The sequence below is a fragment of the Dasypus novemcinctus genome, chromosome 14, assembly GCF_030445035.2.
Source record: "Dasypus novemcinctus isolate mDasNov1 chromosome 14, mDasNov1.1.hap2, whole genome shotgun sequence".
NCBI lineage: Eukaryota > Metazoa > Chordata > Mammalia > Cingulata > Dasypodidae > Dasypus > Dasypus novemcinctus.
The window spans coordinates 27,673,350-27,700,975 of record NC_080686.1 but is presented as its reverse complement, the minus strand read 5'-3'; positions in this window follow the sequence as shown (position 1 = coordinate 27,700,975).

Genomic DNA, 27,626 nt, shown 5'->3' with positions numbered 1-27,626 from the left:
AGACATCAGGTCCCTGGCTATTAATAAGTTCTGAGGCCTGTGCCTTGCTGACTCAAAGGACAAAATGTCATGGTACCATTTGGAAGAATTGTTGCTGCTGCTACTCCCTGGGAGAAGGGGCTTGAAGTCTCTAACACAGTGCTCTTTTAATCCTCCTCCTGGTCTAGCTTAACTCTCGCAAAACCTATTTTATCAGCTTTGTAGGAAAAACAGTATAGTTATCATAGTAAAATCTGCTGTGAATATAAACAGCTAACATTTACTGAGTGCAAGATATCTTACTATGTGCAAGATACTTTGCTAAAATCAGCACATACATGACCACATTTTATTCTCAAAAACATCCCTATGAGATGAAGCTTGTTATTAGCCTTCTTTGACAATGAGGAAGTGGAGGCCCCCAGAAGTTAGGGGCCCAAGGTCTCTGCAGCAGTAGGACTCGGAGCTGCCAGACACAAGCCCTCATTTGGGGGATGCCAGGACTCTGACTCTTTACCACGAACTGTACTGTCATTGAACAACAGAGGCCATATGAGGGTGCAAACCATATATGGGTGAGAAACTTTACATAAAAATGCTACTCACTTCCATTCTTACCTAATTCAAGTTTCCATGTTATTTCTAACAGTCCCAGTTTATCTTTATTTCTAGGAGCTGTGTAGCACAGTCATTCAGAGCACAGGTTCTAATGCCATATTACGTGGCTTTACCTACTAGCTATATGACCTTGGGCAATTTACTTAACTCTTTTGTGCTTTAATTTCTCCACCTGATATGGGATAATATAATAGCAATACTCCATAGGTATTTGTGAGGGAAAAAAATGTTATTATATGTAAAACACATAGAAGGTATCTGGCAAAGAGTAAACACTATTCAATTGTTAGCACTTATCTCCCTACCCCCAACATTGAAAGGCTAGAGCGATTTCCCTAAGCCCTGGCCTGTTAAGGGAAAATAACGTTTCACTATTTAGAAACCAAATGCTTGGTTAAAACCATTCTCCTCCAAACCACCTGTACTACTCCATTATCTGCTCATAAATTCCTTTTCAGTCTTTCAAAATCCAACTTGTCACCTTCTTTGTGAATTATGCCAGACCCTTCCACTACCCCTAAAATTCCGCTCAGACTGCTTCCCATACACTGCTACTCACACAGCCTAGGGACACCTCACTATGCTTGTCCTTCTCGAGGTCTATCAAGGATGTTGGTCTCTTATTTGTCTCAGCAGATGGAATGTGGTTTCCAAGAGCAAGAGCCACCATGTCGTGACCATCTCTGGGTGTCCAGGGCTGGATACAACACGCAGCATGAAGCAGTGAACAACTGAATTCATGGTGAAGTCTGACCTGGACTTTCCTGTGTGGGTAGAGTGCTCTCCATGTCTGCTCTCTGAGGCTACTACAGTTCTAGGAACTTTCTTTTGCCCCCAAATTGACCTTTTGATGAATTTCAGCTTCTACTTTAAATTCAACTCTAACAAATACTTATTGGGTTTTTACTCTAGGGATTCTAGCAGGGAAGCCTAACTAGTCACACAGAATGAAAGGGGATGGTAGTCCTCTAACCCAAGGAAAGATTGGCCTCTCTGACGAAGTCTACAGGATCCAGGATAAATGGCCCAAAATGATCGAGGAAGAAGGAGGATGCCCATTTTTTTTCCACCCAGGTGTGTCTGGAGAACCTTAGTGTTTGAAAGAGTGTTAATAAATACTGTGGGTGCAATAGAGATGTGCAAGATAGCAGGGGTGCAAAGGGGTTACAGGTGAAGCTGCTTCATTAAACGGCCTATTCTGATGACATGGAGAAGACTGGCATGTATATTAAACATGGAATTTTCTTCATTAGCCTTAATAAGATGTTACTTCCTGTGTATTTCTCTCCCTCCTGAACTGCCATATTTCCAGTGTGGAAGAGTGAAGGGATCCTGAGCATCTAGAAACAGACAGGCATAGTGTTTTAAATTGTGTTACCTCTGAAGCAGACCCTTAGACAAACAGTTTATTTCCAAGGTGATCTGATCCCAAGAAAGCTGATGGGGAGTAGGGATGTAAGTCCAGGTAGAAAAGCAGCCAATGAAGAGTGTGTTATCAAGTGACTTACTATGAAAAATGGGAGCTTGATCCCATTAAGGGAAACTGGGAACCAATGATATTCCCCCTGTGGGGTAAGAGAGCTGGGGTATTTGTATACCAGTCAGAGCTGCTACCGAGGGTTAGAGATTCCTAGGAATTCCAACTTGCCTCAAGAGCTTGCAAAGCAGGCATCAAGGTAGGAGAAGGCATCAGGTAAAGGCATGCAGGGACTGGCTGTTGGAGATTGGAAGGTGAAAGTTGGGGAGTGGAGGTTAGGTGAAGAGGATATAGGCAGGCACAGACAGCATCCACTACATTTAAGTTCAAATTCTGGCTCTTTCACTTAGGACTTTTGAAAACTGGCTAATATCTGTGCATCCCAGTTCCTCATTTGGGAAATGGTGATAAGAACACCTGCTTTATAGTGCTGTCAGGATTAAATGAGATCCTGTATGTCAATTCCTAGGTACATAGTGTAGCCTCAGAAGTTACATAGTCCTACTCAATCAGCGCTCAATGTGTGTATTTTATTAATTGCTTAAGTAGTTCATTCTTTCATCAGTTACCTACTTTTCCAGGGGGACTTTCAGAGTTGGTGGCATCAAAGTCTCCCAGATTTAGGCTTTCGGTCTTGGGTCCTGGGGCCCTGAGACACTGGTGATGCTTAGTTGAGAGTGACTGATGGTGGCAGCATCCGCCTGTGCTTGCGGGGCCTGAAGAGGTGTGTGTCCCTTGGGAAATTTGTGTTCTGATTTTAACTGTAGACTTGTGTACAGAAATGTTTACTGAACACCTCAGACTAAAGTCTTTTCTCAATCTTTTTTTAAAAAATTATCTTTATGAAGATTATTAAGATTTTGCCACCTCGAGGGGCATTCCAATTTAAAAGAAGAATTATTTCAGCTTTCCTCATTTCATGGGCAAAAAGAATGCCAAGAAAGAGCAATTTACCAGGAATCCCTATGGAGGAAAACTTTTCTATGGCCAAGTTATAATTGCATACAGGATTTAGTAACATAATCTCAAATGACTTTTTGAAAAGGAGAGGGTCAATGAAGGCCCAAATGCTAAAATTTGGGAACTGCATGTGGATTTTTTTGTGTGTATGCTAATCAGGTTTACACTAACTTTATAAGCATTGAACACCAAATATTGAAAATATTAAGAAAAATGAACCACATGACAAATTGTCATTGCTCATCAATTAGCAAGGTCCTGAAAGTAATTAGTCTAGGCTGAAAAGAAATCAGGTAACAGGGGAGTGCAAAATTAGATCAGACTCTAAATACAGACTTGTTAAACTAGAACAGGTCAAAAACCTCTGATGTTTCTGCTATTATCACTTTGAAGCCTATTTACCTGAGCAGACCTGATAAATTTTGTTGGAACTAACTGAAATAGACTTTAAAAGGCAAGCTTTTTTCATTCTGTGCAATTGGACTCAGTATTAATATGCATAATTCTATCATAAAAGTGGCTAATTGTGAAATCTTGATGAGTTCTTGGGATCCTTAATGAAACAACTCCACTCTCAGCAATTCCTCTAGCCCATGATTAGAAATTCTGAGCAAGTTTTCATCTCTTTCTTCTAAGTTTTAAATTTTCCATTTACAAAGGGATTTCATTGTTGCTGCATTATATAAGGTCGTAGTAATTCTATTTGTAGCAATAGGGACATTTCTGAAGAATGAAACAATAGAAATGGTATATGTATGAGAAATATTTATTAATTTTATTATTGATTGCTTATTTGGATGCATTATATTTTTTATTTTTGTACTTTTCAAACCTATACAAAATTAGATAGAGTAATATAAATAACTCTCATTTACCCATCACCAAGTTTCAACAAGGTATATTTTAGGTGTCAAAAGAGCCTCTGTAACTTTTCATCTCTATCTCCAAAGTAAAATCTGGAAATTACAATTTCAACCCTAGAACTAAATTCCTTAATTCTTAGAGATTTTACACTTTCAGTTTGTTAGTTGTCTATGGATATGTTAGGATCTTAGTTCATTTTTTTCCCTGGAGCTAAATACTGGCTTTGTCTCTGCTACTCTGTGTCTTCCTCTCTTTCTCTCTCATTGCCTGCTACAGTCTTATAAACCTGGGGCTTTCCATGGATTAGAAGTGACCCAGAACACATTACCTTCTTCTGACCCATGGAATGCTCCAAATCCCCCTTGATAAGAAGACAGCAGCTGGTCCAGAAGAGCTGACCAGAATGGCCAAACAGCCTGGGACAGATTTCCAAGGTCAATGAGGAGAGAATCATATCTGTTCAAACTTTGCTTAACTTGAGGCGGAAAGGTTTCCAGTTCAGTGAGAGTTTCCATTAGACATTGGAGATGAATTTTTATTTCTTTGGGGATAGTTTAGCCATTTGCCCATCAGAATGTGTGTTTATTGTGAGTCCTGAATGAGAGGAAATGAGTTGGGGACGCCAGAATATTATTCTTGTATTTCACTGGAACTATTTATGCTGAGCTGCTTTCACTTACTACCTCCTGTGCTGCCACCTGCCAGAAGCAGCCCGCCTCATCGGAGCGCCGTCTGGTATTGCTGGAGCATGAGGGCCTTGGCCTCCCTGTGAAGGTGCTGCATGTTGGCACTGCGGGCCGGCAGCCCCTCATGCTTGAACGTAGTTGGCACCCACAGGATGAGCAGGAGTCATTTATTTTCTGGTCCAAGTACTCTAGCTAAACCATATCCACTTAACTATGAAATCACGAAATGATTTTTAAAAAAATATGCAGAGTCTTCTCTGAGGTGAGTGTTTTTCTCTATTTCGAAGGCAACTTGGGTAATTTATTAGTAAGCCAGCATAGGGCATATGATACCCGGTATTATCGCTACTCCTACTGTCTAATCTCTACTGTCAAAAGGTATTTAATTGATTTTTAGATACGGAGTGAAAAGGATTTTAAAAGACATCTTTCCAGTGTTTTGAAGTAAAGTAGAAAGTGAAGGGAAGAATTGTAGGTAAAAAAGAAGCATAACAAGTTTTTTGATGTGTTAAAAATTCTGATTTAATTCAGACAAACTTCAACCTCAACAAAGATTCTAGGAGAGATGGGGAAGTTTTTAAATGTATTCAAATTTTCCCCAAGTTTGAATTCCTGAATAAAGAGAAAAAATCTTACTTCATATAAATGATCATTCACTTTTCCTTCCCCCTCCCCCATCCCCACCCTGCTGTTTTTGCAGGCTGTGTCCATTCACTGTGTGATCTTCTGTATCTATTTCTCTATTTGTCTTCTCTTCTCATTTTTCTCCTCCAGGATTCAGTGGGGCTCGTTCCTTGAGCCACCTCAGTTTCTGGTTCCTGCTGCGCTTCACTGTGACTGCCCCCTTTGTCTCTCTTTTGTTGCATCACCATCTTGCTGCATGATTCACCTGTGTGGGCACTGGCTCGCCACGCGTGTACTTGGCTTGCCACGTGGGCACTGGCTCACTGTGTGGGCACTTGGCTCACCACATGGGCACTCAGCTCGCCATGCAGACACTCAGCTTGCCGGATGGGCACTGGCTCACCATGCAGGCACACTTTCTCTTTTCTTTTTTTACCAAGAGGCCCCAGGGATGGAACCTGGGACCTCCCGTATAGTAGACGGAAGCTCTATCACTTGAGCCACATCTGCTTCCCTGATCGTTCACTTTTGCTATAATTTACTTGGCTTCACAACATCTAAATGAGAGAGAAATCTGATTTCTTGATCATTGGTATTTTCCAGTGAAAGCAGTGGTCTACTGACTCAAGATGGGGATTGTTTATGACACAATAGGGAAGATACTTCTTTTCCTAACATTCGATTTTTTCGCTTTTTATACTTGTTTCTTAGGTAAAAGATGCAAACGTATTTATTCCTTTGGATAAGCCCCTGCCGTAATAAACAGACCAAAAAATACCTAATGGCATACACACAATAGAGGTTTATTTCTCATTCACATAAACAGTTCAAGACAGTACCAAGTGGCGAGGGAATGCTTCTCCACAGTCATTCCATGACCTCACGTGACAGGTGCTCTGCTGGCTTCTGAGAACCCTGTGGGTATTCACATCCAACAGCACAGAGAGATTGTGTGGAATATTTTTATGACCAGGCTTGGAAGGACACCCTCCCAGTGGAGTCACTTCTCCTTGGGTAGAACATAGTCATGTGGTCACAACTGCAAAGAAGGCTGGGAGATGTAATCTAGCTCTGTGTTCCAGCTGAGGAGCAGATCTTCTGTGTCACATTCTCTCCTTCCAGTCCCTAAGTGAGGAGAATACTGGACTCAAGCAACTATAATACGAAGTAGAAAATGAATGCTAAAATTCTTTCAACAAACATTTAGCAAGCACCTGGATTCAGGGTCTTGGGCTGAACACCAGCAGAATGCAGAAGAGGCGACAGATGCATTCCCTACCCTCCAGTAGCTTACAGTGTAGGAGGGGAGAGACTAGTTGTACTGTTAGGGTGCTAGAATGAAAACTACGTGAGGGCAGCACTCCTGCTTGCAAAAGAAGACAGCTAAAAACAAGTGATAATGCGTAATTTTAAAAAATGATCAGGGCCATGATTTTTCTTCTGTACAGTAAAAGCAGACTTTCTTGAGCCCTGACTCTACCGATCATGCACACTGAGAAATCTCCAGCGGATATATTATAGTGAGTGTAAGTTATTCAGTGTTTTCAGGCAATAATAGTCTTCTTTCATCACTCAGCATATCAATAATATTTAAAGGACCCTCCAAAGACACACTTATTAGTAGAAAAATGAGGTCAAAAGAAATTCTTTTACTTAAGCTTGGCTATGTACTGGATTTATCTCCCTAGTATGGGTCATTACCAATATCGTAAGTGTTTCCAGAAAGACTTCTGCCATAATTACCAAGTTTTTATTAGCAATTGAAGTGTGGAAACTATGACAACGTACTTCCTGCCTAAGCCTGTCTTTCTTCTATTATCCTGTACCTACACCAGTGAAAGTTCCTAGACCCTCTTTGGATCCGGCAGATTCTGAAAGATGTTCACACTCCACTTTCTAAGCAAGGAGAACTGTTAGGACTGTGATCCAAAGCACTCAGGTAACATACTGTTTGAAATTGTGGGTGTCATTTAAATCAAGGGTAAAGAAGCAGGATTTGGTACCTGTAACCTAATATTACTTATTTGCTCCTAAAATACATCCCAGACTGAATTTGTATGACTCCATTTGGGAATAGATTTGAGAAATATATTCAATTTGCAGCTCAGGATGGAGTTTATTTCAAAGTGAGTAATTTAAACCTTCAAATGGCTGCTTTGGGATTTTGAGATATTATTATATCTCAGTCATTATATTTGATCTCAGAGATTATATTATATCTCAGTCATTATATTTGATCACTAAAAAGGATAATCATGTTAACTTTCCAAGCAGGGTCAAGGCTTCCTGATTCTGTATCTTTGTTCAGGGCTCTCTCTCCACTTAGAAAATATATTTTTCCTTGTCTATCTGTCCGAATCCTGTCTATTGGGAAAGGCCCATGGGAAATGCCACTGTGTCCATTCTCAAATACTTCACAGGTCTCCAGATATGATCTCTTCCTTATTTAAATCTTATTTAACCTTGCTTGCTAACTATTTGCCTAATCCACCCTCCTCTCCTTTTTATATTATAAAGTCTTTTTGGACAGGCGCTATTTCTTCATCTTGTCATTCCGCCTAGAATCCATCATTGAGCCTGGCATATAGGAGTGATGCAAATACATGTTCAACTGAACTGAAGCAAAATGAATTGAATTTGAAATGGTGGAAAGTTGAAAAAGTTCAAGAACAAAGGCTTAATAAGTTCTTCAGTAATAAATCAAATTATTGGTCCAAGTTTGGGGTAAATTAGGAAAGAGGAATAACTGTACCAATTTGTACTGCTGAAAGAAATGTATGAATCTGTGTTCTAGGGTAGTATAGGCAAAGGTGGTAACAACACCATAGAAATTTCATTCACACACTAGATAAATCAGCAGTGGCTCTAGATGGGCATTTCTAAAACATTTTTTTTCAATGAAACATAGGTAAGGTATATGAGGCACTCTGATCACAGATAGTGGCTGACTGAGTAATAATCCCAAAATGGAAAGATGCATACCCCATATAGGGGCAAAACAAATTAGCCTCAATTTTGTGTCTTTTTTCAATTGTTTCTCCTATGAATACATAGTTCACACAGACCCAATTGTAGTATATATGTACTTAAATATCTTTCTTTACACTTTATTTTATATAATAAGCTGTATGACCTGACTCTTTTGGCTTGTTTTTTGAAGGTATAATCTTTATCGACATACTACATTGCTATAGTACCTCCCAGGCACTGGAATTATTTTCAATAAAATTATTACATTGTCTTCATCAATCATTCTCTCATCAATTTTTATTGTGAAAAATTTCAAACACACAGCTCCAACATTTAAAGAGCTTGGAAGCTATCATTACCACCCTTAAAACAAGAAAAAGCTGGTTAATCAGAAAATCAATATATTTTATCTCCCCTGTTTGTTCTTTTCTCTAGTTCCACGTCTCCTGCTTTTGAATTTGTCAGTATTGGAAATCCTGGATTGAACTTCTATGACTATGACTCTTATTCTCTTTCTCATATTTTCTTGTTTTATTTTTTATATTATGGAAATAATTTTTGACAGTTCCTTCTAACACATATATTAAATTTTTGTTTCAGCAATCTTATTTCCCTTGTTGTCTATTTCTTTTTCGAAGCTCTTGTTTTGTTTTATACATTTACTAGATGTAATATCTTCCCTTCCTTGATTTACCTCTCTTTCCTCTAGTATCCAATTTTCTTTCTGTTTGTTTAAATTTTAGTTTTTTCTTTTATTCTGCTTATCTCTGTCATGTGTTTGGTTGTCTTCCATATTTAAGATATAGAAAGATAATCCTGTATAGAGGCCCTTTGTTATTGTGTAGTACACCTGTAGGTGCCATGTCCTCCAGGGTGGACCCTAGGAGAGAATTCTGACCTGGAACTTCAAGTAGCATAGAGCTGGGCATGTTGCCTCTCAGGCTTCTTCTCAGAGTGAGTGGGTGAGCAGCCATTTGTCAAGCTGAAGATTCCTTAAACACCAAAACAATGAGGCACCAAAATGAAAGCCCCAGCTTTTTTCCAGCTGCTTTGTTCTATTTAATTTGATCTAGCTCTCTGGTTTATTAGTTCTGAGTTTGGATGTGAGGGAATGAAGCAAACTATAATAATGATCACAATAGCTAGTAGCAAGTCCATTGTTTTAATTCAACTTTTGACCAATCCACTAATTGACTGAACTAATATTTCTCTCTGGAATTCCAATAAATACTCCAATCCCCACTTCTTCTACAATTACCTTGAAATATAGCGTCTTAGTTTGTCACAGGGCAGCTGTTGCAAATTGCCAGAAATGGGTTGGCTTTATAATGGAGATTTTATGTAGGGTAAAATGTTACAGTTCTGAGGCCATGAAATGTCCAAATCAAGGCATCAGCGAGATCCTTTCTCACCAAAGTCAGCCACTGTTGATCCTGGTGCTCTGCTATGTGGCAATCAAGCATATGGCAGGGACCATCTACTCAGCTGTGGGTTGCTCCGTGGGCCCAGCTTCTTGGGGGCTTCACACTTAAATGACCCTTGAGTCTTCTCAAACAGGATCAAAAATGGCAGAGCTCTCTTTTCCTGTGTCTCTCTCTGTCTGTCTACATTTATATTAGACCAAGCAAGAGGGCAGAAACTCAACATGAGTCTCACCTCACTCCTAATGTAGTCCAGTCAAAAGAGTCACACACCCACAGGAATGGATTAGTTAAAAACATAACCTTTCTCTCTTTTGGGATTCATAAAAGAATTTCAGACTGTCACATAGTCAAGTCTATGGTTTCTTCTTCTCTGCTTCTTACATCAATATCAAGTAGTGTAGTGTAGTGTAGGGTTTGGCAAACTACAATCTGTGGGATAAAACAGGCCCACAGACTTGTCTTGTAAATAAAGTTGTATTGAAAAAACAGTCATGCCTATTAGTTTATGTATTATCTGTGGCTGCTTTTGTTCTACAACCACAGAGTTGAGTATTTGTGACAGAGCCCACAACACCTAAAATATTTCTTTTCTGGCCTTTTACAGAAAAATTTACTGAGCTTTAGTTAAGAGCAGATTCTTAAACCAGACTGTCTGAATTCAAATCCCAACTCTACCACTTTTTAATCATGTGACCTTGGGCAAAGTTAGTGAAACTTTTTTACACTTTCCCTTTTCTCAGCTCTAAAATATGGAAAGCTATCTCATTTGGTAATTGTAAAACTAAATAAGATCAGTGCCTGACTCAAAAACAGTACGCAATAAGTGTTGGCTGCTGATATTTTAGAAATTTCTTGGGCTCTCTAGTCTGTTGGAGATTTCTCCTCCTTACTTTTTCTCTTTTGTGAGGATTCTTCTACATCAGATGAAGCCTCTGTGTTATTTCATAGCAGTTTTCTGATAATCACTTCAGATGCATGGAACCCAAAGAAGGTATGAGATAACCCAAGAGTTTACATTTTACCTCCACTTTTTTAGTCATTCAAAAGAAATAAAAAATATTAACACATAGACTAACTGTTGTACTATTAATTTTATCCTGGGCTGTGACTATAACCTGTAACTCAGTCTCAATAATTGTGTTAATATTTAGTGTGGCTAGAATCTTTGTAATTAATTTTCCTTTTAAGATTACTATTTGATATTTGTGTCTCTTTTCTGATAAAATATAATTTTTTCACATTTCAAGAAAAACTGTATTGAGAATTTTATTAGCATCACATAAAATCTACATATTAATTTGGGAATGATTATCTTTACTATAACTAGTTTTCCAGGAATATCGTTTCTCTCTATTACTTTTCATCTCTCCTAGTAAGTTTTTATGGTTTTCTTCATCTATTTTTTTTATTCTACTTGATCATTTGGACATACTTGATTTTTTAATTTTTATCCTGAATCCAAAAAAGTCTAATGAAATGTGTGATTGATCTAATAGGTGTTTGAATTCACTTGATCCTTCCAGATACATAGATATATAGACATTCATAAATATTAATAAATTAATTAAATATGTGTGCAAAGAGTAATTTTGACTTACTAGCATTTAATCCTCTTCTGTGTTTTCTTTCCTTACTGAATTGGCCAGAGCATCCAAAACTATAGGTAAAATAATGATAATAAAAATTTTCTATTTTTCAATCTTATTTTACTGTTCCATCATTGGTATAGGATAGACTGTTGGTTTGATAAGTTTAAGCAATCATGTAAGAACTTTCTACTCTTTCTTTCCCATGCATTGCCTTCCTTCCTATTATGGTTAATGAAATATCTCTCAGAGGTGGACCTCTCATGCCCTGCCCCCTCTTCAGTTGGACCCTGAAGCCTATACCTTTATACTCACCTGTAAGAAGTCATCTCTAAGATGTCCTATCTTTCTGTTCATCTGTATTTTACATAGTATCATACAGTAAATATATAGCATTGATTCCTAGATCTCAAGTGTTTCCCTTGAGACTCTCTGAGACTCCTATTGGAATATTACTTATACTTGACTCTTCAGAGTCTTCATTTGTCAAAGTAATTATTGTGCTATTAATTTTGTTTTCAGAGTCATGTAACAGTGAGAATGATTGGATTATGAGACGAACTTTTCTTCCTTGATACAGAATTTAGTCCCATGAAAAGTTCTCTTTCAAACTTGAACATAAATGTCAAAAATAGAAAAACTTAAATGTTGAGCTACAGAAATGCAGGAGGCTAAGGGGTTCTCTGATTCTGCCTTTTCTTATTGGTGAGGATTCAGTTTGTTGTCTCACAAAGGACAGTCCTGCTCTTCATGGCTGCTGGGTCTAAGGTCCAATGCCATAGTCACCTAGCTCAGCTAGCTCCCGGCACCCATTGATTGACTGAAAACAGTCTTTGAGGAGAAAGCATCACGTTAATTATACTTTGATTTGGACATTTTCCTGGCCTCAAAACCATGAGCAAATAAATACCTATTACTTAACCCCTACCCATTTCTAGCATTTGCTTGAGGAGCCCAGGAAACTAAAACACAGTTGTAACAAACTTTACTACAAACTTAGTCACTTAACTCAATGCAAATTTATTCTCTTATAATTCTAGGGGTCAGAAGTCAGAAATCAGTTTAACAGAACTAAAATTAAGGTGTCAGGAGGACTGGTTCCTTCTAGAGTCTCCACAGGAGAATCCATTCTTTTCCTCTTCTAGCTTCTGGAGACTATATTATTTGGCTCATGGCTCCTTCCTCATCTTCAAAAATAGCAGTGTCTCATCTTGCTTCAGTGCTTCAGTGGTCACTTAGCCTATTTCTTCTGTAGTGAAATGTCTGCTTCTCTTCTCTCTTTTTTTTTTGTAGAAAGTACCGGGGATTGAACCCCGGTCCTTGTACATAGGAAGCAGGTGCTCAACCACTGAGCTACACCTGTACCCCTCACTTATTTTTTAAATAATTTTTTGTTAGAGAAGTTGTAGGTTTACAGAAATCTTATGAATAAAATATACAAAATACAGAGTTCCCATAACCACCATGTTATTAACACCTTGCATTAGTGAGTATGTTTGTTATAATTCATGGAAGAACATTTTTATAAATGTACTATTAACTATAGTCCATTGTTTATAAGGTTCATTGTGTTATACGGTCCTATGTATTTTCTTTTAATTTTCATTCTAATAACACACACACACACACATATATATGTAACCTAAGAGTTTTCCTTTCAACCACATTCACATATATAATTCAGTGATGTTAATGACATTCACAAAGTTGAGCCACCATCACTACCATCCATCACCAAAATTTTAGAAATTCTAATAGAAATTCTATACAAGTTAAGCATTAACGTCCCATTCGCTACCTCAACCCAGCCCCTGATAACCTGTATTTTAGATTCTGACTCTATGAGCTTGCTTATTCTAACTATTTCATATCAGCAAGATTATTCAACATTTGTACTTTTGTGAGTGGCTTATTTCACTTAGCATAATATCTTTAAGTTTCATCCAGGTTGTTGCACAAATCAGAACTTCATTCCTTTTAATGCTGAATAATATTCCATTATATGTATATACCATGTTTTGTTTATCCATTCATCAGTTGATGGACACTTGGGTTGCTTCCATCTTCTGGCAATTATGAACAAGTCATGAACATTGGTGTACAATATCTGTCTGAATCCTTGCTTTCAATTCTTTTGTGTATATATCTAGAAGTGGGATTGCCAGGTTATATGGTAATTCTATACTTAGCTTTCTGAGGAACTACCAAACTGTCTTCCACAGTGGCTGCACTATTTTATATTGCCACCAAAAATGATTGAGTCTTCCTATTTCTTGGCATCCTCTCCAATACTTACAATTTTATTGGGTGTGAAATGATACCTCATGGTGGTTTTGCCTTGCATTCCTTTAATGGCTTATGATTTTAAGTATCTTCCCATGTTTTTTTTAGCTATTTGGAGAAATGTCTTTTTAAGTATTCAAGTATTTTGGCCTTTTTGTTGTTGTTGTTAGGCCAGTAAAAAGAATTTATTGAGAAGTGGGGGAAAAGAAAAGAACAGAGCTTGCTGAGAAATGGGAGAGAAGGATGGAAATATGCACTGAGATTTGATGTGGGCTCCTATAGGCAAAGACAGAGAGATTTGGCTTGTGTGATTACCTTTTAAACTATTACTTTTTCTTCCCTTTGCTAATGCTAAGGGAAGGGGCCCCAGCTCTTATTAGTTGCCCCACCAATTGTAGGGGTCAATGGTGAGGCCTGTTTGGAATATCCATGTCCTCCCCTTGGCCTTAGAAAAAGTCTCAACTGGGACCTCAAGGTCAAGGTCAAGGTCTTGGTGGGGTCTCGTGGCCACGTTGTCTGTTGGCCATGTTGTCTCTCAGCCACGTTGAGGCTTGTTTTCTCCTGGTTTACCTGTACAAAGCTGCTTTGACTCCCCCCTCAGGGTGTTCATGCCCTTATTCTTAAGGGGATGCTGAGTGGGGACAGTAATTCTTCTGTGGTTACCTCCAGCTGGTTAGGGCAGTAGTCCCTATCTGACAAGGCATAAACCTCTCTGGCTATTCTACTGTGGTTGAGGTAAGATGGGTGTGGCACCCTTGTTGGAGCTGGATGAAATCCCTACATAACTAATGAGGTGTTGATTCTGTAAGAAATAAACTTAATTAGAATTTTGAGATACATGGTCCTACTAAAAGGATAAAGATGGTGGTAGGTGAGCCCAAAAAGGGGGCTAGCCATGACATACTGGGCCACAAGAGTGAGAAAGGTCAGGTGCCTTCAGAGGCTGCATCCTCCCAAAGTTGATGGGAAATAGCATTCTTCCTTGAGTTCTTTTATGCTGTTGGTTAACTCTAGGGGGAGATTTTGGCAGACCTGTTAGGTGTGAGTATAAACTGTCAACTCCAGTTCCTACAGCAGTGGTTATGCTTAGGACAGCTAGGAGAGGTTTGAAGAAGGGCACTGCCATAGACATAAACTCACAAAGACAGTATAGGCAACAAGACAAGCCTATGGCAAACAAAATCAAGACAGCACTTAAGACAGCCATTCCTTTATCTTATAGGCACATTTATTGGTCACTTAGAAAATGAATTAAGTTTACCAGGACTTTTAACATGTTCAATCCCTCTGCATATGATCTAGAATAGAAAAGATATCATCGTAATCATCAGGCATATAGGCATAGTACTTGATACTAATGCACAAGTTCCTCTTTAAGCTGCAATTAATAAATCTAAGATCTGGGTTTGCAATACAACATGTTATCTCTCCATGGGAGCAGGCTATAATGCCAATTGTTTGTTTAATTTCTATTTACAGTACTCTGGTAATTGTTGCTCTACTTGGTATGTACTTCGCATAGGCAGCATGCTGCAGCACTGTTGACCCCAAAGAGGGACTAAGAAGGTAAGGCTCCAGTGTTTCACTGGCCTGCTGCACAGCATGCTGCACTTTTGGTACTATGAAATAGCCAGTCTGGAAGCAATGTCCATTGTACATCTGGCCATATAGAGCCATTGCTCACTGCTGCAGGAGTCTGAAAATGTACTCCAACCACTTCAGGAGCATGTTCAGAGATATAGTAGACATTTTTAATGTTTTTAGGGGTCAGTGACAAGCCTGGCCAATAACTCAAATGGAGAGGCAACATGCAGTGTACTGAAGGCTTGGTTTGAATATATAAGAGAGTTTGATGATATCAAAGTCTATCTCTTTTGATTTTTATACACTTTCTAAACACTTCCAATGCAATGTATAACATGTAAGATGAACTTAAGTGTTTTAATACTTTGCTTTTTACTTCTACATTTTACCATGATGGCATTAATTAACAGGTATTTTACTTTAGCAATGCAGGAAAAACTACTTTCTCAATTATTTTATGAAAACTAAGATTACCAGTGGAATCTAGATTATATTTCCTTACTATGTGTTTTTCTAAGGAAAAGACAGAAACTCTAAATGCTATATAAAAGCAGCTTTATTCAATTAAATGCATTTTAGGTATATTAAATGATTGTAATAATCGGATAATCACAGTAGAAAATAATTAATTAGAGATATAGGAAAGAATGAAAGTATATACAAACACAAATTTGGGGAAAACAAACATCTGATCTTTCATGAGGCTGGGAAGTCCCTTTGGTGGCCAATCAGAGTCCAAATTGAAAAAAACAGTTCCAGGCAGATTATCCTCTCCTGGGTGAGACTTCAACTGTCAGCCAAAAGGAGACCCACTTTTATAAGAGACCAAATCAATGATCCTAGGGTGGTCATGCATCTCATGATTTGTCAGCTTCCCCTGGAACAATAATGCCCATCTCCAGGAAAATGGCCAGTTCCCCCGAGGAGGGACATCATCCCCCAAACTGCCCTATTCTATACATGGAACACTGAACAGGAACATGAAGGTTTTCAGCTTTTAGTTTTACAGGGGATACAACAAACAGGATGTGCAAATGCCATGTCTGATAACTTGTTCCTTTTAAAACATTTGTGGGTTTTTTTTTTGTTGTTGTTGTTACTAGGTCAGGGGATTGCCTGCATAGCAGCATGACAATATTCCAAAAGACAACGGACAAGTTAATTATTCACAATTCTAGACTAAAACAGCAGACACTAATGATTAGAAGGCTTATGAATTCACAATTCTTAATAATTGTCTTATCACCACCACTTTAACCAAACTGAAGTGGCCTCTGACAGGTTTTCCTGTCATGAAGTTATTTTTTGTTACTACTATCAGTTTAGGTTTCCAATTAATAATGGCTTCCTGGAATTAGCCATTCAAATGCTTCACTTTAGAAGAAACTTTCACAAACTTATTAGAATTAGAAGTTACTTTACTTTTAAATAAGATTATTAAATTACAATTATGAACCAATGAAGTTTACTTTATCTGTTTAAGAGAGGGCAGATCTACATTTCCTTCTTTAACTTAATTTCACTAAACATGAACTTATAACTTTCATCATCTTAAAGATTTAATACATATAATGTTGTTTTATTTAATTGGTATCATATAAACCTAGGGAGATTTTACCCAAGCTAAAGAAAGTTGAAACCTTCATAGTTTATGCAGAGAATGTTCTTTTTCCTTCCTTTGTAGGAGGCTAAAACCTCTTTTCTTTAAAAAAATTTTTTTAACTGTGGATAATTTTAATAGGATACCAACTCCTAGGTTCTGGAATATTTTATGATTGTTTAATTTATTTTAATCATAATTTAAAAAAGACCTTTCCATAGTTTTCAAAGACTTTTCCTTTACTTATTGAAATTTGACAATTGGATTATTAGCCACCCTTATTTTAATGCTGGTAAGAGTTTTAAATTGGGGAATTACAGGGCAAACTGATTCCTAATTCCCCAGCCCAGAAGATAGAGTTTTAATCTATCTTCCCTCCCTCAGAGCTCTTGCAAAGAGAAGGCCATGGGGGCTGGGTTGGTCAAAGAGCTCAGGAAAATCTTTTTCCTTTTCCCAGTAGTTTCTATATTCAGATTTCTCTATTACCTTTCCATCCCACTTAGCCCAATTTGAGGTCCAGGAATATTCATTCACATATATAACCCCATATTTAATCTTTAACCACTTGAATAGAGCTCATTTGAGAATTTTCATTTGTTAATTTGATATTACCATCCAAATGTATGAAGATATACACTGAGCAAATAGGCAGACACAAATTAAGAGTTAGACCCAAAAACACAGCTCACTAAAGTTACTTGAAATTTTCATTCTTTTACAAAATAAATTTAACTGTAAAAAAATAACATTTAAAAGATTTCTTTGAAGGCTATTTCTAATTACACTAATTTGCACTGTGTTCCTATAGTTTTGTACAAGAATTTCATTCCTTTTAATTATTAGCTTATAACTAAATTGTCCTCAATGCTTTAAAATACAATTTTCCTTTACTTCAGAACTTTGCTTACTTCCCATTTTGACTTTGGTAGACCTTGGATGAAAAAAATCAGTTGCAGGGAAGTGGATTTGGCTCACCTGATAGAGCATCTGCCTACTACCTGGGAGGTTCAGGATTCAAACCCCGGGCCTCCTGACCCTTGTGGAGCTGGTCCATGCACAGTGCTGATGTGTGCAAGGAGTGCCATCCCACACAGGGGTTTCCCCTGTGTAGGGGAGCCCCATGTGCAAGGAGTCCACCCTTGAAGAGCTGCCCCACGTGAAAAAAGTGCAGCCTGCCCAGGAGTGGTGCCATATACATGGAGAGCTGATGCAACAAGATGACACAACAAAAAAGAGACACAGTTTCCCAGAGCTGACAAGAATACAAGTGGACACAGAAGAACACACAATGAACGGGCACAGAGAGCAGACAACTGGCAGGGGTGGGGGGAAGGGGAAATAAATAAAATAAATATTTTTTTTTTAAAAGAAAAAAACCAATTGCAGTATATTTTCACTGAAGTTATTGAAGCCTCAGAGAAACTGGTTTCTCTCATGAACTGCTGCTTTTAGGAACCTCAACACTTGAAGTGGGAGACCTCACCTATTCCCGAATCCTCAGCGAAACAGGATTCTGGTGATTTTGGCCATTTTTAATTGGGTTGTTTGTCTTTTTATTCTTGAGTTATAGGATTTCTTTATATATTTTGGATATTAAATCTTTATTTGTTATGTGATTTCCAAATATTTTCTCCCATTGAGTAGGCTATCTTCATTTTTGTGGTAAAGTACTTTGTAGAAAAGTTTTTAATTTTTGATGAGGTCCCATTTATCTACTTTTTCTTTTGTTGCTTGTGCTCTGGGTGGAAAGTCTAAGAAACCATTGCCAAATAATAGATCCTGAAGATGATTCCCTGCATTTCCTTTAGGAATTTTATCATTGTAGTTCTTATTTTTAAGTCTCTGATCAATTTTGAGTTTTTTGTGTATGGTGTGAGGTGCAGGTCTACCTTCGTTCTTTTGCATATGGATATGCAGTTGTCCCAGCACCATTTGCTGAAGAGACTATTTTTCTGAATTGACTGGACTTGGCTGCCTTGACAAAAATCAATTGGCCATAGATGTGAGGATCTATTTCGGAACTCTCAAATCATTTCCATTGGTCTATATGACTATCCTTGAGTTGGTACCATGCTGTTTGACCATTGTAGGTATGTAATAAGTTTTAACTTCAGGAAGTGTGAGTCCTCCAACTTCATTCTTCTTTCTCAAGGTAGTTTTGATTATTTGGGGGCCCTTACCCTTCCAGATAATTTTTTTCTGTTTAAAAAAATATATATATATATATATATATTTTATTGGAGAAGTTGTGAGCTGACAAAAGCAATCATACATAATGTGCAGAATTCCCATACATCCACCCTTCACCAACACCTTACACTGTTGTGGAACATGTATTACAGATTATGAAGGAGCATCATCAGAATATTACCACATATCCATAGCTTAAATTTGGTTTATTTTTCCATACACCTCCTATTATTAATACCATGTATTAGTATCATACATTTATTATAGTTCATAGGAGAACACTCTCAGATTTGTACAGTTAACCACAGTCCATCTTCCATGACATGGTTCACTGTATTACACTGTCTCATCACAGAGTTGTGCAGTTATTGCCCTAGTAAGCCTTTGAAAGTTTTCCTTAGTCTAAAAGAAAAACTCTCACACCTCCTATTATTGACCCTTAGTGTTGATACAGTACATTCTTTGACACTGATGTAAAAACATTACAATACTGCTGTTAATTTAACTTATAGTCCATAAGTTACATTAATTGTATTTTTTCCCATGGACTAGCATTTATTACCACTCCAGAGGTGCAGGGGAAGAGAAAATAAATAAAATAAATCTTTATTATGCCTAGTAAATGAATTGCTGGATTTTATGGCAGTTCTATATTTAGCTTCTGAGGAACTGCCAAACTGTTTTCCAAGAGGCTGCACAAAGTTGCATTCCCACTAAAAATGAAGTTTCCCATTTCTCCACATCCTTGCCAACATTTGATCTTTTCTTTTCTTCTCTTCTCTTTTTTCTTTTTTAGTAATGGCAATTCTCTGAGGTATGAGATGATATCTCATTGTAGTTTTGATTTGCATTTCCCTAACAGCTAGTGATATTGAACATTTTTTTTCATGTGCTTTTTCACCATTTGTATTTCCTCTTGGGAGAAATGTCTATTTAAGTACTTGACCTTTTTTAATTGGATTGCTTGCTCTTAATTGTTGAGTTGTATGGTCCTTTATATAGCGTGGAATATAAACCCTTATTGGATATGTGGTTTATAAATATTTTTTCCCATTGAGTGAGGTTGACTTTTCATCTTCTTGACAAAGTCCTTTGAAGCACAAAAGTATTTACATTTGAGGAGGACCCATTTATTCATTTTTTCTTTTGTTGCTCATGCTTTCAGTGTAAAGTTTAAGAAACCACCACCTACCACCAGGTCTGGAAGATGTTTCCCTACATTTTCTTCTAGGAGTTTTATATTTATGTATTTGATCCATTTTAAGTTAATTTTTGATTAAGGTGTGAGGTAGGAGTCCGTTTGCTTTCTTTTGGATATGTCTATCCTGTTGTCCCAGCACTGCTTTTTGAATAGACTGTTCTGCCCTGGCTGGGTGGGTTTGAAAGCCTTGTCAAAAATTGCTTGATCATAGATGTGTGGTTCTGTTTCTGAACCATCAATTCTGATCCATTGGTTTATATGTCTATCTTTATAGAGTATCATGCTGTTTTTACAACTATAGCTAGGTAATGTAATTTAAAGTCTGTAAGTGAGAGTCCTCCAAAATTGTACTTTCCTTTTCAGATGTTCCTGGCTATTTGGGGCCCCTTACCCTTCCAAAATTTTTTGATAAGTGGGTTTTTCCTTTCGTTAACAAGATTGTTGGATTTTTTATTGGAATTGCATTCAATCTGTGTATCAATTTGGGTAGAATTGACATCTTAACAATATTTTAGTCTTCCAATCCATTAACATGGAATGTTCTTCCATTGGTTTAGGTTTTCTTTGATTTCTTTTAGCAATACATTGTTGTTATCTGAATACAAGTGCTTTATGTCCTTGGTTAAGTTTGTTCCTAAGTATTTGATATTTTTAGTGCTATTGTAAATGAAAATTTTTCCTGACTTCCTCCTCAGATTTGTCATTTCTAGTGTAGAGAAGTGCTATTTATTTTTCCATATTAATCTTGTATCCTGCCACTCTGCTGAACTTATTTATTAGCTCTAGTACCTTTGTTATAGATTTTTTGGGACTTTCTAGGTATAGGATCCTGTCATCTGCAAATACCAAAGTTTTACTTCTTCCTTTCCATTTGGACACTTTTTGTTTCTTTTTCTTGCCCGATGCTTTAGTTTGAACCCCTAGCACTATAATGAACAACAGTGCCATAGTGGGCATTCTTTTCTTGCTCCCCATCTCAATGAGAAAGCTTTCACTTTTTACCATTGAATACAATGTTAGCTGTGGGTTTTTCATTTGTGCCCTTTATCATGTTGAGAAAATTTCCTTCAATTCCTATCTTTTGGAGTATTTTTATAAAGAAAGGCTACTGTGTCTTGTCAAATGCTTTTTCTGCATCAACCAAGATGGTCATATGATTTTTCTTCTTTGTTTTATTAATGTGGTATATTTGGCAAGTTGATTCTCTTGTATTGAACCACCCTTGCATGCCTGGTATAAAACCTAAGCGATCATGATGAATAATTCTTTTAATGTGTTGTTAAATTCAATTAGCAAATATTTTGTTGAAGATTTTTGCATCTGTATTTGTAGCAGTTTAATAGAGTTATGAATTCCAAAAATAGATATTGGATTATGTTTGTAAACTGGTCTGACTGAAGCTTCACAATTACTTAATTAAATTATGATTAGGGCTATGATGGGTCAAATCAGTAGGGCATTGAGTTTACATATGTAGTTCCTATCAGTGTAATCATACAGTATTTGTCCTCACGCGTCTGGCTTGCTTCATTCAACATAATGTCCTCCAGGCTCATCCATGTTGTCATATGCTTCACAACTTCATTTCTTCTTACTGTTGCATAATATTCCATTGTGTGTATATACCACAATTAGTTTATCCATTTTTCAGTTGATGGATATCTGGGTTGTTTCTAACTTTTGGCTGTTATGAATGAGGCCACTATGAATATCACTATGCAGATGTCTATTCGTGTCACTGCTCTCAGGTCTTCTGGATATATACCTAGCAATGGTATTGTCATATCCATGGCAAGTCTATATTCAACTTCCTTAGGAACTGCCAAAGAGTCCTCCACAGTGGCTGTACCATTCTGCGCTCCTGCCAACAGAGAATAAGCATTCCCGTCTCTCTACATTCTCTCCAACATTTACAGATTTCTGACTTTTTAATAATGGCCGGTCTAATAGATGTGAAATGATATCTCCTAGTTTTTATTTGCACTTCCTTAATCACTAGATGTGTTGGACATTTTTTCATGTATTTCTTTGCCACTTGTATTTCTTTTTAGAACAATTGCCCATTTCGTAATCAGATAGTTTGTCTTTTTATTGTTGAGTTGTATGTTCTCTTTATACATATCATGGATATTAAACCCTTATCAGCTAGGCGATTGCCAAGTATTTTCTCCCATTGAGTTGGCTGCTTTTCCATTCTTTTGACAAAGTCCTTTGAGGTGAAAAAAGGTTTAATTTTGAGGATGTCCCTTTTTTCTCTCTTTTTTTTTCTTTTGTTACTCATGCTTTGGGTGTAACATTTAAGAAACTATTGAATACCATAAGATATTGATGATGTTTTCCTACATTTTATTCTATGAGTTTTATGGTTGTTGTTTTTATATTTAGGTCCTTGATCCATTTTGGGTTAATTTTTGTTTAAGGTGTGAGATAGGGGTCCTCATTCTTTCTTTTGGGTATGGCTAGCCAGTTCTCCCAGAACCATTTGTTGAACAGACTGTTCTGGCCCAACTGGATGGGCTTAGGGTCAAAATTAATGTCAAAATTGCTTGACTGACCAAAAAGGGGAAATATGAAATACAAGTGAGTTTATATGGCTAAGAGATATCAAAGTGAGTTGGGAGGCCATTCTAGAGGTATGCTTATACATGTCTCAGCAGGATCTCATTCACTGCCACAGCAAACAATGCCTCAAATAGTAGGTCTTCTGAGGGCTCTAGAGACATCTGGACACTATAAGCAGGGCAAAAAATTCTCAGGAGTTTGCCACCCTGTCAGTGGACCTTACTTTGGAATTTATGCTCCCCAGTGTAACAGAGCTAGGATCATTTATAATTTCCCTTCACATGGTTCCTTCTGTCCCTTTTATTTGAAATCATAATTAACACACTACTTGTTAATCCTATGTCCCAAAGACTTCAATCTTTGGTCCGTTTATGTGCCAGTTGAGCCCTGAATCTCAGCGAAATTGTGACTACTAACTCCCCAGTTCATTGGACTCACCCAGGACAATTAACAAGGAGGTGATGACTGACAACACCCATCCCAAGAAATTGAGTGTGCAACTGCAGGCTAAAGAGTTCCATCCATCTGTACCTTGGGATCTAAGCCCCTTCCCAGTTAGAAACAGAGTGGGCATCGCCATCCTAAAATCTTCAACATTGAGGAATGAACAATGGACTAAAGTAGAGTTATTATTATTCTATTATAGACTTATTATTATTCTATCAATAGAAGAACTTGTATCATTGATATAAAAGCAATGGCCACTAGAGTTTCTGAGGGAAGGAAGAAGGAAGAATAGATGTAACATGGGGGCATTTTCCAGACACTGAAATTGCCCTATATGACATTGCAATGACAGATACAGGCCATTATATATTTTGTCATAACCTATAAAATTGTGCAGGGCAGAGTGTAAACTATAATGTAAACTATAGTCCTCAGTCAGGAGCAATGCTTCAATATATGTTCATCAATTTTAACAAACGTACCACACTAATGACAGATATTGTTAATGAGGAGACTGTGGGGTGGGGAGGAGTGGAACATATGGGAATTCCCTATATTTTTTTATGTAACATTTATGTAATCTAAAGCTTCTTTAAAAATTGAAAAAAAAATTAAAACATAAAAATTATATGGGTTTGTAGTAATACCGAATTGCAAAAAAAGTCACTTGACTGTAGATGTGAGGGTCTGTTTCTGAGTCTTGATATGGTTCCAGTAATCCATCTGTCTGTTTTTATGTCAGCACCTTGCTCTTTTCTTTACCACTGTAACTAATATGCTTTAAAGTCAGGAAGTAAGAGTCCACTACTTCATTCTTTTAAAATAAAAGACAGTTTTGGCTATCAGGCCCCTTACCCTTCCAAATAAATTTGATTATTGGCTTTTCAGTTTCTGCAAAACAACAACAAAAAAGACTATTGGGATTTTTATTGGGGTTGTGCTGAATCTGTAAATCAGGTTGGGTAGAACTGACATCTTAATAATATTTAGTCTTCCAATCCATGAACATGAAATGTCCTTCCATTTATTTAAGTCTCCTTTGGTTTCTTATAGCAATGCTTTGTGGTTTTCTGAACACAAGTCCTTTGTGTCCTTGGTTAAGTTTATTCTTAAAATATTTTATTATTTTAGTTACTATTATAAATGGCTTTTTTCCTGATTTCCTCCTCAATTATCACACCAGTAGTGTATAGAAATGCTATTGAATTTTGCATATTAATCATGTATCCTGCCACTTTGCTGAACTCATCAATTAATTCTACTCCATTTGTTGTGGATTTTTCAGGATTTTCTAGATATAGGATCATATCATCAGCAAATAGTGAAAGTTTTACTTCTTCCTCTTCTATTTTGGTGCCTTTTATTTCTTTATCTAGCTTAATTACTCTAGCTAGAACTTCTAGGATAATATTGAATAATAATAATGGTAGTGGACATCTTGTCTTCTCCATCTTTGAGGGAAAGCTTTCAATCTTTCACTGTTGATTACAATGCTAGGTGTAGGTTTTTCATATACTCACTTTACCATATTGAGAAAGCCTCCTTCTGTTCCTGTCTTTTGCTGTTTTTTTTTAATCAAGAAAAAGGTGCCATATTTTGTCAAATACTTTTTCTACACCAATTGAGAGGATCATATGATTTTTCTTTAGTTTATCAATGTGGTTTATTACACTAATTGATTTTCTTGTGTTGAATCACCCTTGCATACCTGGGATAAAACTCACTTTATTGTGGTGTATAATTCTTTTACTATGCTTTTGGATTTGATTTACATATATTTTGTTGAGTATTTTTGCATTTATTCATTGGAGATATTGGCATATAATTTTTGTTTTTCATAGTATCTTTATCTGGTTTTTGTTTAGGGTGATATTGGCTTCATAGAATGAGTTTGGTTGTGTCCTTTCCTCTTCAGTTTTTTGGAAGAGATTGAACAAGACTGGTATTATGCTGTCTTTGAATTATTGGTAGAGTTCACTGATGAAGTCATTTGGTCCTAGGTTTTTTATTTTTGGGAGGTTTTGGTTGTTTCAATCTCTTCACTAGTGATTGGTTTGTTGAGGTCTTCTATTTCTTCTAGCATCAGTGTATGTCTTTTGTGTATTTCATGAATTTGTTCATCTCATCTACATTGTCTAGTTTTTTGGTATACAGTTGTTCATAGTATCTTCTTATGAGCTCTTTTATTTCTATGGGATCAGTGGTAATGTCCCCCCTCTCATTTATGATTTTATTTATTTGCATCTTCACTCTGTTTTTCTTTGTCAGTCTATCTAAGGGTTTGCCAATTCTGTTGATCTCAAAGAACCAACGTTTGGTTTTATTGATTCTCTCTATTGTTTTTTTTTCTTTCTTGATTTCATTTAATTTTGTTCTGCTCTTTACTATTTCTTTCCTTTGGCTTGGTTTGAGATTAGTTTGCTGTTCTTTCTCTAGTTTTTCCAGGTGTGCAGTTTAGATCTTCAAGTTCAGCTCTTTCTTCTTTATTTAGCATAAGCACTGAGGCCTATAAATTTCCCTCTCAGCACTGCCTTTGTGGTGTCCCATAGTTTTTGGTATGTTCTGTTCTCATTTCTGAATTTCTGAATTATCTCATTTGTCTGAAGATATTTGCTGGATTCTCTTGCAATTTCATCTTTGACTAACTGATTATTTAACAATATGAGTTTTAATCTCCATTTAGTTATGCATTTCCTTTTTTTCTGTGCATTATTGATTTCCAGCTTGATTCTGTTACAATCACAGAATGTGTTTTGTATAATTTCAATCTTTTAAAATTTATTGAGACTTGTCTTGTGATGCAACATATGGTCTACCTTGGAAGGGATCCAAGAGCTCTTGAAAAGAGTGTATATCCTGCTGTATTGGGGTGCAATGTTCTATAGATGTCTGCTAGTTCTAGTTCATTTATCATATTATTAAATCTCCCTGTTTCTTGACTTACCATCTGTCCAGATGTTCTATCCAGTACTGACAGAGGTGTTTTGAAGTCTCCAACTATTATTTTAGAAACACCTGTTCCTCCCTTCAGCTTTGCCAGTGTGTGTCACATATATCTTGGGACTCCCAGGTTAGGTGCATAAATATTTAGTATTGTTATTTCTTCTTGGTGACTTGCCCCTTTTATTAATATATAGTGACCTTCTTCATCCCTTATAAATAGCTTTGTATTTAAAATCTATTGTCCAATATTAGTATAACTACACCAGCTCTTTTTTGTTTACTATTTGCATGGAAAATCTTTATCCATACTTTCGCTTTTAACCTCATTTTGTCCTTATACCTGTGGTGAGTCTCTTGTAGACAACATACAGATGGCTCATACTTTTTTATCCATTCTGTCATTCTATGTCTTTTGATTGGGGAGTTCAAGCCATTAACATTCAATGTTATTACTGTAAAGGCAAGACTTACTTCATCCAATTTGGTCTTTTGCTCTCTGTTGTCATATTGTAATTTTTATCCATTAATTTACCCTTCCTAAAATCATCAATTTTACACTCTTCTCTAAGTCTCTTGCCCTCGTTTTTTCTTTTCAGGCTACAGCACTGCCTTTATTATCTCTTGTAATTCTGGTCTTTTGGTACCATATTCTATTGATTTTTGTTTGTGAAGATTTTTAAACTCACCCTCATTTTTGAAATACAGATTTGCCAGATACAAAATTCTTGCCTGACAGATTTTTTCTTTCATTACCTTAAATACACCATACCACTTTCTTCTCTTCTCCATGGCTTCTGATGAGAGGTTGGCACTTAATCTTATCAAAGTTCACTTTTATGTGATACATTTCTCTTCTCTTGCTGCTTTCAGAATCCTCTCTTTATCTTGGAAATTTGTCATTTTGAATAGTAGTTATCTTCCAGTAGGTCTGTTCAGATTTATTCTGTTTGCAGTGTGTTGTACTTCTTGGATATTGATATTTATGTCTTTTATAAGGTTGGGGAGTTTTTGATCATTAGCTCCTCATATATTCTTTCTGCTCCTTTTTCAACCTCTTCTCCTTCTGGAACACCAGAAATATATGTGTGTGTTTCATGTTGTCTTTCATTTCCTGAGACCTTTTTCCATTTTTTTCTCTTCTCTGCTCTTTCTTGTCCCCTGTCTTTTCCAGTTCAGATGTTCTGTCTTTAAAATCACTAATTCTGTCTTCGAGCAATTCAAATATGCTGTTATGTACTTCTAATGTAGTTTTACTCTCATCCATTTTGTCTTTCATTTCCATAAGGTCTGTTAATTTTCTTTGCAGGCTTTCACATTCTTCCTTATGTTCACCCAGTAACTTCTTAATATTCTTTATCTCTTTAGCCATATTTTCTTTCAATTCTTTAAATTGATTTAGGAGAGTCATGTGATTATCATTGATTAGTGTCCTAAATTCCATATCTTTTCAGGATATTTGCTTTGTTCCTTGGCTGGGCCCTCACTTCCTTGTACAATTTTGTTTTGTAATTTTTTGCTGATGTCTAGGCATCTGAATATGTTGGCAAATTTCCTCTGATGACCAATTTCTCTCTCTTGCCTATTTTTAATTTTTTCACAGTTCTTCTTTGATATTTGATTCAATTTAT